Raw genomic sequence first — 10771 nt, forward strand, 5'->3', positions numbered from 1 at the left:
CCAATAGGTGGTAGACTAGGACCCACAGGACAAATCTGACCCTTGGGCAGTTGCGCTCTGGACTGTAAGCTAAGAATGGCTTTTAAAATTGTAAAGGGTTGTGAAGAAGGAAGAGAAGAGGGAGGAGGAGGAGGAGAGGAAGGAGGAAGAGAACAAGGAGGACCAGGAGGACGAGGAGGACAAGAGGATGAACAGCAACAGCCTAAAACAGTCTAAAATATTTGCCAGCCTGTCCTTTAACCTCATAAAATGAGTTGAGAAGTGTTTTCTCTCCTATTTTCCGAAAAAGTTTGTGACACATTGGTATTATTTTTTTCTTGACCTGTTTACCAGAAAAGCCTGGAGTTGGGGTATTCTTCGTGGGAAGGATTTGAATTATAAATGCAATTTCTTTCATAGATACAGAGCTATTCATGTTTTTATTTCTTCCTTTGTCAGCTTTGATAATTCATCCCTCTCTGTTAAAGTTTCCATCTGCTATCATTTTCCTTCAATTTGAAGGATTTCTTTTAACATTTCACATAACACATTATGCCAGTGTTGAGTTCTCTCAACTTTGAGGGTTTTTTGTTTTGTTTTTTTTTTCTGTTAAGAGAAAAAGAGCATGAGCAGGGGAGGAGCAGAGAGAGAGGGAGAAGCAGACTCTCCGTGAGCAGGGAGCCCAATATAGGGCTCGATCCCAGAACCTCGATATCATGACCTGAGCCAAAGGCAGATGCTTAACTGACTGAGGCACCCAGGCACCCCTGGGTTATTTTGTTTTGGTTTGGTTTTTTGTTTGTTTGTTTTTTAATACCTTTGTTTTCATTTCATTTGAAGGATTTTGAATGACCTTTTCATTTTGGAGGTTACTTTTTTGCTGAATAAGGAATTTTAGGTTGACATCTTTCTTCTTATAGAACTTGAAAAATCCCTCTTCTGGCTTTCACTCTTTCTGATGAGAAGTCAGTGTTTGTTCCTATCTTTGGTTTCTGTATGTAATGTGTCTTTCTCTTCTTGCTGCTTTTATGATTTTTCTCTTCATGATTAGATTGTAGCAATGATATGGTGTGTCTTGGTATGGTTTTCTTTGTGTTTATACAGCTTGGGGTTTGTTGAGATTCTTGGATATTTGAATTTTTAGCTTCTATCAAATTTGGACATTTTTCAGACATTTTTTTTTCCAATATGTTTCTGCCACATTCACTCTGTTCTCTCTTTCTGGAACTCTAATTACGTAAATATTAGACTCCTGATATTATTCCCACAGGGCACTGAGTCTCTGGGGGCTTCAGATGGGAAAGTTGCTATGTTTGCACATTCATAGATATTTTCTTCTGCAATTTCTAGTTTATGTGCTGTTGAGTCCATTTAGTGAATTTTTCCCTCTGGGTATTGTATTTTTCCATTCTAGAAAATTTAATACTTTTGTTCATTTTTAGATTTTATATTTCTCTTCTTGCCATATTCATGTTTTCCTTTAAATCCCTGAACATCTTTATAATAGTTCTTTTAATAGTTCTTTGTATGCTAATTCAATAATCTTTGCCATTTATAGATCTAGTTCTTATCATTGATTTTCTCTTGGGTATGGGTAATGTCTTCCTTCCTCTTTGCATGCTAGTAAGTTTTTATTGGATGCTGCTGGACAATGTGAATGTTACATTGTTGAGTGGCTGCATTTTGTTCTTTCTTTGAAGATTATTGAGACGGGGGGGCAGATAGTTGACTTAATTAAAGATAATCTAAAAGCTTTCAAGGTTTGTTTTTGTGCTTTGTTAGGGTGGATCTAGGGCAGTGGTTCTAAATTAGGTACGCTTTTCCCCCACACCTATCCCCAGGATATTGGCAGTCTCTAGAAACATTTTTGGTAATCACAACCAGGAAAGTGCTACTGGCTTCTAATGGTTAGAGGCCAGAGATGCTGTTCAATATTGTAAGATACACAGGAAAGTCCCCCAAAACAAGAATTATCCTTCCCAAAAATATCGATGGTACCAAGAATGAAAAACCCTGATCTGGATTACCTTTACTCTAGGGCCAGTGTTACCCAACTACTAAGATAACCACTTAATGCCTCAGATAGTTAATGTCTCTCCATGCTCCAGTCTGGCTGGTTGGAACTCGAACATCTTCCAACCTGATGTGAGCTCTGGACACTGTTCAGCTTACAGCTTCCTGGTAGTTGTTTTTCCAATAGTTGGCCCTTGCCTGGCTTAGGAGAGTCTTACCCCACACATGCACAGCTTAGTATTTACCCAAAACTCAAGAGAACCCTATGTGAATTGCTGGAGTTCTTTCTCTGCATAGCTTCCTCCTTGCTAGTACTCTGTCCCACAAATTCCAGCTGCCTCAGCCTGCCGGACCTCTACTGTCTGGCATTTCAATTCAATGAGCCCTGCAGACTGTGTGTGGATTGCCCCCCGTCCCTGTGCTGGGTCTGTAAAGGGTACTAGGCAGAAAGCTTCAGGGATCAAAGAGTTCTCCGTGTGTATCTCCCATTTCTGCACATCTTGCGAGCTGAGGCACTGACTTCTTGGCTCCTGATGATCTTTTCAAACATACTGGTACAATGAACAGCCTTGAAAATTAAAGATAGTGTCTCCCTGTGGATCAAAGGGCAGGTTTGTGTACTGTCCAGTGTTATGAAGGTAATGTCTCCCTGCAAGGCAAAAGTCAAGTAGGCTTACTGCCCATAATAAATGACCCTGGTTCCCTAAGCTCAGTGTTCCTCTTGTGTAATGTGACCCACTGGCTGCGCTTGTGTCATCTGGACCTCTTCACATTGCCCTGTGGGGCCTGGGACTCAAGAAACCAGTGCAAATGCAGATGCTCTGGCTGTTACTGCTGTGAGTAATAAAGTCTTTTGTCTTTGACCTGGGAGTCTCGTGTCTTCTGCCAGCATCCATGAAAGAGCAGCAAGCTAACTTGTTAAGTTGTAAGTAGAATTTCAGCCTCCTTCACAGTTCTTCACATACCCATTCTAAACTAGGCACTACAAGAGGCTCTGATCACAAGAAGTGAACCACACACCAAAAACAGCCATAATCTGCCTTTCTGCAGTCTATAGCCTGCAGCAACAAAGATTTTAAAAGACAAACATAATTTTTAAATGGCAATAAGTATCAAAAAAGGAATCAAGAAGTTACAACAAGAGAATGACAAGGGGGATGATTTTAAATGAAATGGTTAAGGGAGGCCTCTCTGAACAGGAGATATTTAAATTGAGCCTGAAGGATGAGAAAACAAGCAGACATAGGACGAGCAGAAAACGAGCTTTCCAGGCAGAAGGAACAGCATCTACAACGGTCTCCTGAAGCAGAACCGAGTTTGGCACATTTGAAGACTTGAAAGAAAACCAACACAGATAGAGCATAGTGAGCCATATGCGTGTGTGGTGTGCTAGGTGAGGATGGAAAGATAGTCAGGGTCTAAATCAGAGGTTCTAAACCGTGACTCTACTTCTGCATCTACTTTAGGAATTTGTAAAAATGTCCAGGCCTCAGACCTCATCCCATATGAATTAAATCAGAACGTGTAAAGTGGAGCTCAGCCACCGATCACTTAAAAAATACTCCCAGGTAATTCTAATGTGAGGATGGGGTTGACGACCACAGATCTGGACCCTTATAGAAATTTGGGTTTTATTGAGGAGTTTGGGCTTGAGTCAAAGAGTAATATTAAAAAAAAAAAAAAAAAAAAAAAAAACCACTGAAGGGATTTAAGCATAGAAAAGACATTTGATTTGAATTATTTTTAAAAAGATCTCTGGCTGATGTGAGAAGAACAGATCAGTAGTTGGAGCAAGGAGATAAATTGGGAAGTTACTGAAATTGACCAGGCAAGAGGTTAGAGGCTGGGGCTAGGATATGGCCATGAAAAGAATATTGGAAATACTGGGAATCCGGGCCAGATGAGTAGAATGGGGCCAGAACATGAATGCTGTGCCTCAGGACCTTTGTAGATACTGCTCCTTCTGCCTGCAAGGCTCTTTCCCTTGCTTATCCTATGTCTCCTCATCATTTAGGCTCAGTCTAAAAAATACCAGGTTGGGATGCTTGGCTGGCTCAGTTGGAAGAGCATGCGACTCTTGATCTCGGCATCATGAGTATGAGCCCCACATTGAGTGTAGAGATTACTAAAAATAAATAAATAAATTTTAAAATTTTTTTAAAAATAAAAAAATACCAGGTTAAGGAAAATTGACTTAATTCTGTGGGTATCAGAGGAAGGAAAAGGTATTTAAAAATCATGAACCAGGATTGTGTCCAGATGAGCATGACAAAAAACATGACTTGCAGTGGCTTAAACAAAGGCTTATATATTTTTTTCAAATAAGCAAGGAAGGAGTAGCATTTGTTCAGGTACTCCTGAGGTGAGGTCAGGAGCAACAGCTTGGTTTCTCCCTCATGGTTGCAAAGTGGCTGCTGCAGCTCCTTTGTAACCACATTCAAAGCAGTAAGGAGGGAGGACAAGTGGCACCAACCACAATTGTCTCTTTTAACAGTCAATGACAAACTTTCCCAGAAATCCTTCCACTCACTTCTTGCTGGTTATAACTGGGAGAGGGAGAGTAGAAAAGAAAGGATTTCGGTTTTTTCCAGATTTTATCATGCAAGGCAACAAGAACTGCCGAGTTTAGTTCTTGAGCTAAAGAATAATATCATCAAAGAGGTGTTTTAGGAAAGAACAGCTTGGGGACCATGGAAAAGTGGAAAGGAAAGAACTAGAAATGGAAAGGAGTTAAGAGGTTCCTGCGGTCAGTCAGTGGGATGAAGATCTGGATTAGAATGAAGACAGGAGAAATAATAAAGGGCTTCACGTAAACAGCATGTCTACTCACAGCTATAGGCATGGGTACATGTGTTTCTGTGCTTTCACGTAAATGTGTATCACTTTTTGCAAGGTTAAAGAAATTTATGTAAATAGATGTTGATTTCTGTGCATTACCTTTGTTTTTCTCCGCGTCTATGACTGTGCCATTTATTCATTCATTCAGCAAATACTTCCCGAGCCTCAGCTTCGTGCAAAGCAACGTGCCAGGCACTATGGGGAACACAAATATGAGTCAAGCACAAGTCAAGTGCCCTTGAGAAGCTTACAGACTAGGAAAGGAGAAAACACGTGTCCCCTTAGCTAAAATGCAAGTCAGTGAAACGATAAATATCATAAAGTTATGGAAGTCCAGAAGAGAAAGTCATTACCTTAGCTAGAGAGGTAAGGAGGGAAGGTGGCATTTGAACTTGGCCTTAAAGAATTAATGGGGGCGGGGGGTGGGGAGGAATGTAGGCAGGAGGCAAGTGACAATCAATTGGCTAGAAAGGGCAGTGAGTAATAAACCTGAAAGAAAGCTGATCTGAAGAATTCGGATTTTATTTTGTAGACTAGCAAGTACCGTTGATCCTCGAATGACACGGGTTTGAACTGTGCGGGCCCACTTACGGGTAGATTTTTTTCTATAAATACAGTACAGACGGTAAGTGTATTTTCTCTTCTTTGATTTTCTTGATAACATTTTTCTTTTCTCTAGCTTACTTTATTGTAAGAATACAATATATATATGTACATATAACATAACCAAAAATGTGTTCATTGACCGTTTATGTTAATGGTAAAATTTCCAGTCAACAGTAGGCTATTAGTAAGTTAAGATTTTGGGAAATCAAAAGTAATATGCAGATTTTCAACTGTGGGGGGATGGGAGCCCCTAACCGCTCCCCCCCACTCCCACCCGGCGATGTTCAAGGGTCAACTGTATTGATTCGAGTCCTACCAAGGGTAAAGTACTGCGCCAGATCCTGAATTTCTACCTGTGATTACGTGTCTATGTTTCCATATATATTTTTGGTGAACACGTATATGTTTTAGGTATGTACACAGCAGTGTTACCCTCTCTGTTTTAATAGTCCATTTCTTTGTGCAGACATTTACACCTCACTTTGGCTGTGTCATATGTGGCCAGCAGATGGCGCCATAAAATCATAACTAGCAAGGACCATTCTGTCTCTTCCAGCCAAGTAGCATCTCAGACCCCATCAGGCCCTGCATGGAGAGATCCCAGGGCCTTCTAGGGCCTTTATCTGTTTCCATCGTTAGCATTATTCACCATTGTGTTCCCATGTCTAGTAGGGAGCCTGGCAAACTGAAATAATAAATATGTATGGAATGAATTGATGAAATGCTAACATGCTCCATGGGAGACATGGGAGATGGAGGGAAAGCAGAGAAGTACAGAGATAGTGGTGGGGATGTCAGCCACGTTCATAGAAGTCCCAGAGGGGCCCAGGGGGGAATTCATGAGAAAATAGTAAACTCAGCCATTGCTGTCACCTGCAAGACTTCCCCTCGTAATGTGGCATCTGACCCTGATTCTTTCCTTCTGCTTTTATTGAGTGCCCAGTGAGTACGAGGACCTGAGGGAAATACCACCTCTGCTCTCTAGGCGTTCACAGTCTAGGAAGATACAGTTTATTTTAAAAAACACAACAACCAGGGGCGTCTGGCTGGCTCAGTCAGTGGAGCATGTCACTACTGATCTCAGGAACTTGAGTGAGTTTAAGCCCCACGTTGCGCGTAGAGCTCACTTAAAAACCACAACAACCAGGGGCACCTGGGTGGCTCAGTTGGTTAAGCGACTGCCTTCGGCTCAGGTCATGATCCCAGGGTCCTGAGATCGAGCCCCACATCTGGCTTCTTGCTCAGCAGGGAGACTGTTTCTCCCTCTCCCTCTACCTGCTACTCCACCTGCTTGTGCTCTCTCTGTCAAATAAATAAATCAAAATTCTTTAAAACACACACACACAACAACCAATACAATTCTCTCGCCTATTGCTGAGAAACTTCCTTCCCATCCCACGTGAGAAGTGCTCTGTTAAGGAGAGAGCCACAGAGCCAGCAGAAGGTCCAACTGGGTCTATTTAGAGACCTTTTGGCCCAGAGACCTCTGCCGAGTGCCCCTCTGGCCCCTAACACCTCCTCCCAGACCCCTCTCCACCCCAGCTGCTTCAGGAGACTGTCTCTCCCTCAGATCTGGGCTACCCCAAGGTCTTGCCCTTTTCAGGGACCAAACCTGTGCCCTCTCCTACTCACCCTCCCCGTGCTAGCAGGAGAAGGAAGGGCTCTGATTGCCCACAGTGATTACTGCCCTGGCCCTTTCACACAGGAACACAGAATCCACCTTCCATACTCACTTTGCTCTCATAGGAGAACTGAGGCTTAGACTTCTACAGCAAAAACCTTTGACCAACAAAGATCTACTCAATGGAACCAATTTCCGGTCAGTTGCACATATGAGGGGCTGGGAATATAAAGCACTTTAATGGTCTGGCTGCTTCCCCTTCTCTCCCCCGTCCTCCCCTCTGCCTTGCTTCTTTCTGAGTGGCCAGCAGCATGATTTGTCATGCCATTGCTGGTCAAGGGCTCCTCATGGCCCTCTGAGAAATCCCACAGACCTGAGTCTGATATTCAGGACCCTCTACAAAGTCCAGGACCCACCTCCTATTCCAGCCATTTCTTCTGTTACTCCTTTGTACCCACTTTTGCCCTATGCTCTCAGTACCTTGGATGTGCTTGCACTTGATCTCTCCTATACCTTTGATGATGCATGACCTTCCCCGCCCTGGATGGTCCTCCGTCCCCATCTCTACATGGCAAATGCCCACTTGCCTTTCAAGGCCCACTCAAAAGCCAACTTCTTCCGAAGGCTTTTATACTCCGCCCACACCTGGTGTGGTCCTCCCTCCTCTCTTGGCAGCCGTTAATTGTCGGCTTCATTCTCTTAATGCTCTCTTATGTGATCCCAACTCCTTCGATTCAGGTCTAACTCCTGCAACGGAAAAGCTGTCTTTGATTCACTCAATACCTAGCAATTTGTCTGACACGTAGTAGGTCTTCAGTCAATGCAGAGGAGGTGAGACACTTAAGGGTGTTTGCTGTACTTCAGGGCTATGAGATACAGGCCCAAGGATCCGTGAGCTCTAAGGGACACACGATATGGATGCTCTTTCCATGAGGAGATGAAATTAACACTGAGCACCTATTAGGTGCCTTCTGGCCCCAACCCATGTCCATCAGGCTCCTAGCCTCCTCGATCCTCAAGGACATGCCACTTTAAAAATATCTCCCCTTCTTCCCTCTGCCATGCCTATCTCCCTTTCCCTTCCTTCCTTCCTCTACTGAATCCTAGGGCTCCTGCCCACAAAACCCTGGGGAGAAAATAGAAGGGCTTAGGGAACCCATCCCCTTCTGAGCACGGAGATGAGGAAGTGATGGTCAGAGGTCACTGTCTTGGTCAGTTCCCGTTTCTGGAGCAAAGATGCCAAAATCTGTTCCTTTTTCTTGTGAAAAATGTAGGGGTTTTGACTTCCAAAATTCCCAGAACCAATACTGTCACTGTGAGCTGTCTGTGTTTCTGTCTGCCTGAGTCTGTATAAAGGGTCTGCCAAGGCTTCCTAAGCCTGCGCCTCACGGGTGAGTGTCCAGGGGCAGCCGTGGAAATGACACCTCATCTCCTATCCCTCCCCAGTTCTGCCGACACCACGAGGCCCGCCTGCGGAGGGGCAAGTGCATTAGGACAGGCCTGTCTCTGGCTCCTATTTCCTCCCAGGGACTTGCAGGAGAGTCCCTCCCCACGCCTTTGTCTGGCTTCTCAGAAGCCCCTGGAGAGGGTGGAAATTTAAGCTGTAACGTGGACTCGGAAGCGATGTGGGTCAGTTTGGGAAACTCTGTCCCTGCCCTGCTTTCCAGCTGGAAGCTATCCCATTCCAGGGGCAAGTCAAGTCTCCACCCATCACCACTCCCAGCCTTGGGCCAGGGCATCACCTTCTGCGCTGTAGACCTCTGAAAAGGTGGACAGCACTGCTCAGTGTGGAATCAGACTCTCCTGAGCCAGAAGCAGAGAAATGAGGAGGGCCAGCATGGGAAGTACTGGATGCAGAGATGGGGAAGGGTAGGAGACAGAAACATGCACATCTCCAACAAAGCCAAACCCCGAGGCTAAAGCCAGGGAGGGTAAGAAAGAGTGAGAGGGCGCCTGGGTGGGATCAGGCCTCATTGGGCTCCCTGCTCAGCAGGGGGTCTGCTTCTCCCTCTCCCTCTGCCCCTCCCCCTGTTCGTGCTCTCTCTCTTGTTCGCTCTCAAATAAAAAAAAGAATGAGAATGGGCATTAGGATAAAGGTTTGGATCACCTTGTGAAGGTCAGAGTGGTTTGGGGTAAGTAATGGTGTCAGGCCCTCTGGACTGGGCCCACCTGGAGGTTGCAGGTAAGAGAGGACAGCCTAGATAGTAGGTTCTCTCTATATATGCAGTGAGCAAAGATTACAGCTTTCTAGCAGGATCCTTATCTCGCCTGCTTTTCCTTTGATCTCTGCTTCTGTCTGTACCTGCCCACCCAATTCCTTCCTCCTTCTCTCATTCATTCATTCACTCATTCAACAAACATTTAAAGTGTCTTTCCTGTAAGGCAAGTACCATACTAGACAGTGAGTCCACAAAGATAAATGAGATTCGATCAATCCTCGACCTTGTGGAGCTATTATCGAACTGGGAGCATATATTTATTAACAAATTGGTCACAATCCCGTGTGAAAGGGGAAATAAGGCAGGCAGTGAAAGAAGATTGAGGGAGGAGAACAGAGTGGAGGGTCAAGGAAGCACTCACAAAGATATCTGAGCTGAAAGTCCAAGTGGGACTCGCCAGCCAGAGAAAGGAAGTGTGGATCTTCCTGGAGAGTGTAGTGAGCGCGCAAGTCCTGGGGGGAGGGGGGGTGAGTTTCCAGTAAGGGGGCAAATGCCATTCTTGATTGGACAGATCCCGAGTCAAGCAGCCCCTGCTCAAGACCCCAGGGGCTACCCTCCTAGCAGAGGTTACCTGGACCCCAACCTAAGGTCCTCCATCCAAATCCTCCCCTCCCCCTCCCCCAGTTACGTTTTGGTCCTGTCCAGGGGAAGCATTGGAGCTATCCCAGGCTACGCTGACCCCAAGAATGACTCCACACTCTGGAACAGTCTGAGACAGCCTCATTCTTCGGGCCAAGTCACTGCTCAGGCCGGCTCTACTAACCCTGCTCCCCGCCTCCAGCTCCTCATGCTATACCACTCAGGGCCCCGCCTGCTCCTGCGGGGTCAGCCTCTCCCTTCAAGCCAACTCCTGCCCTGCTCCCAAGGCCTGTAGTAAAGCAAGGCCTGCGCAGCAAAGCCACAGAAAGCCAGGGCCTAGAACATTTGGAGATACCGGGCCAGGGCCTTCCCAAAGTGTAGGCTGGGACTTGCAGAGGCCTCACTGCGCAGAGCTTCGGCATGTCCCTTCGCCTGCGGTGTGTGCTGTGCGATGCGAGTCACCCCAGAGGCTGGGGGCCCGCTGCCTGATCAGCAGGGGTGCAGTACCCCTCCCCCCCTCCCCCCCCAGACAACCTGAGCCAGGGACAGGTTGAGAGGGCAGGAGGCTGGGCCTGGCCCGCTGCCGGCGCGGGTTCTCGAGCTCCGGGAGCGCTCCCAGGGGAGAGGGGCCCCCGCCGGGGCCGGGCTGGGAGCCGGGCCGCCCCCGCCAGCGCCCCGCAGCGCCTGCGCGCGCTCCCTCGGGCGCCCGCCCCGCCCCGCCCCGCCCCGCCCCTGGCCCGAGCGAGGCGCCGCGGGAGGAATTCCAGCCATTTCCTCTGCGCCGCGCGGTATGTGGCCTGCGCGCTGCCCGACCGCAGCGCGGGCCCGGAGGTGGGGGCCGGCCGGCGCGGGCCCGTCACCAGCCGCGTCTGGCAGCTGCCCGGGCCTCGCTGCCCCGCTCGCGGTTCCCGGCCAG

At 46.8% G+C, this 10771-nt stretch overlaps 1 long non-coding RNA gene across 2 annotated transcripts in view; it reads right to left on the reverse strand.

The window, feature by feature from the left end:
- Nucleotides 1–10512, reverse strand: part of LOC118007811 — a 31293-nt gene extending 20781 nt beyond the window's left edge. For both annotated transcript variants that reach the window (XR_004678495.1, XR_004678494.1), the window contains exons 1-2: nucleotides 10390–10512; nucleotides 4930–5025 (exon numbers count right to left, since the gene is read on the reverse strand). This is a non-coding gene — a long non-coding RNA (uncharacterized LOC118007811). The remainder of the gene's footprint in view (nucleotides 1–4929; nucleotides 5026–10389) is intronic.
- Between the last annotated feature and the right edge of the window lie 259 nt (nucleotides 10513–10771).

This window comes from Mirounga leonina, unplaced genomic scaffold (assembly GCF_011800145.1).
Source record: "Mirounga leonina isolate KUSES-001 unplaced genomic scaffold, KU_Mleo_1.0 Mir_125, whole genome shotgun sequence".
Classification (NCBI taxonomy): domain Eukaryota; kingdom Metazoa; phylum Chordata; class Mammalia; order Carnivora; family Phocidae; genus Mirounga; species Mirounga leonina.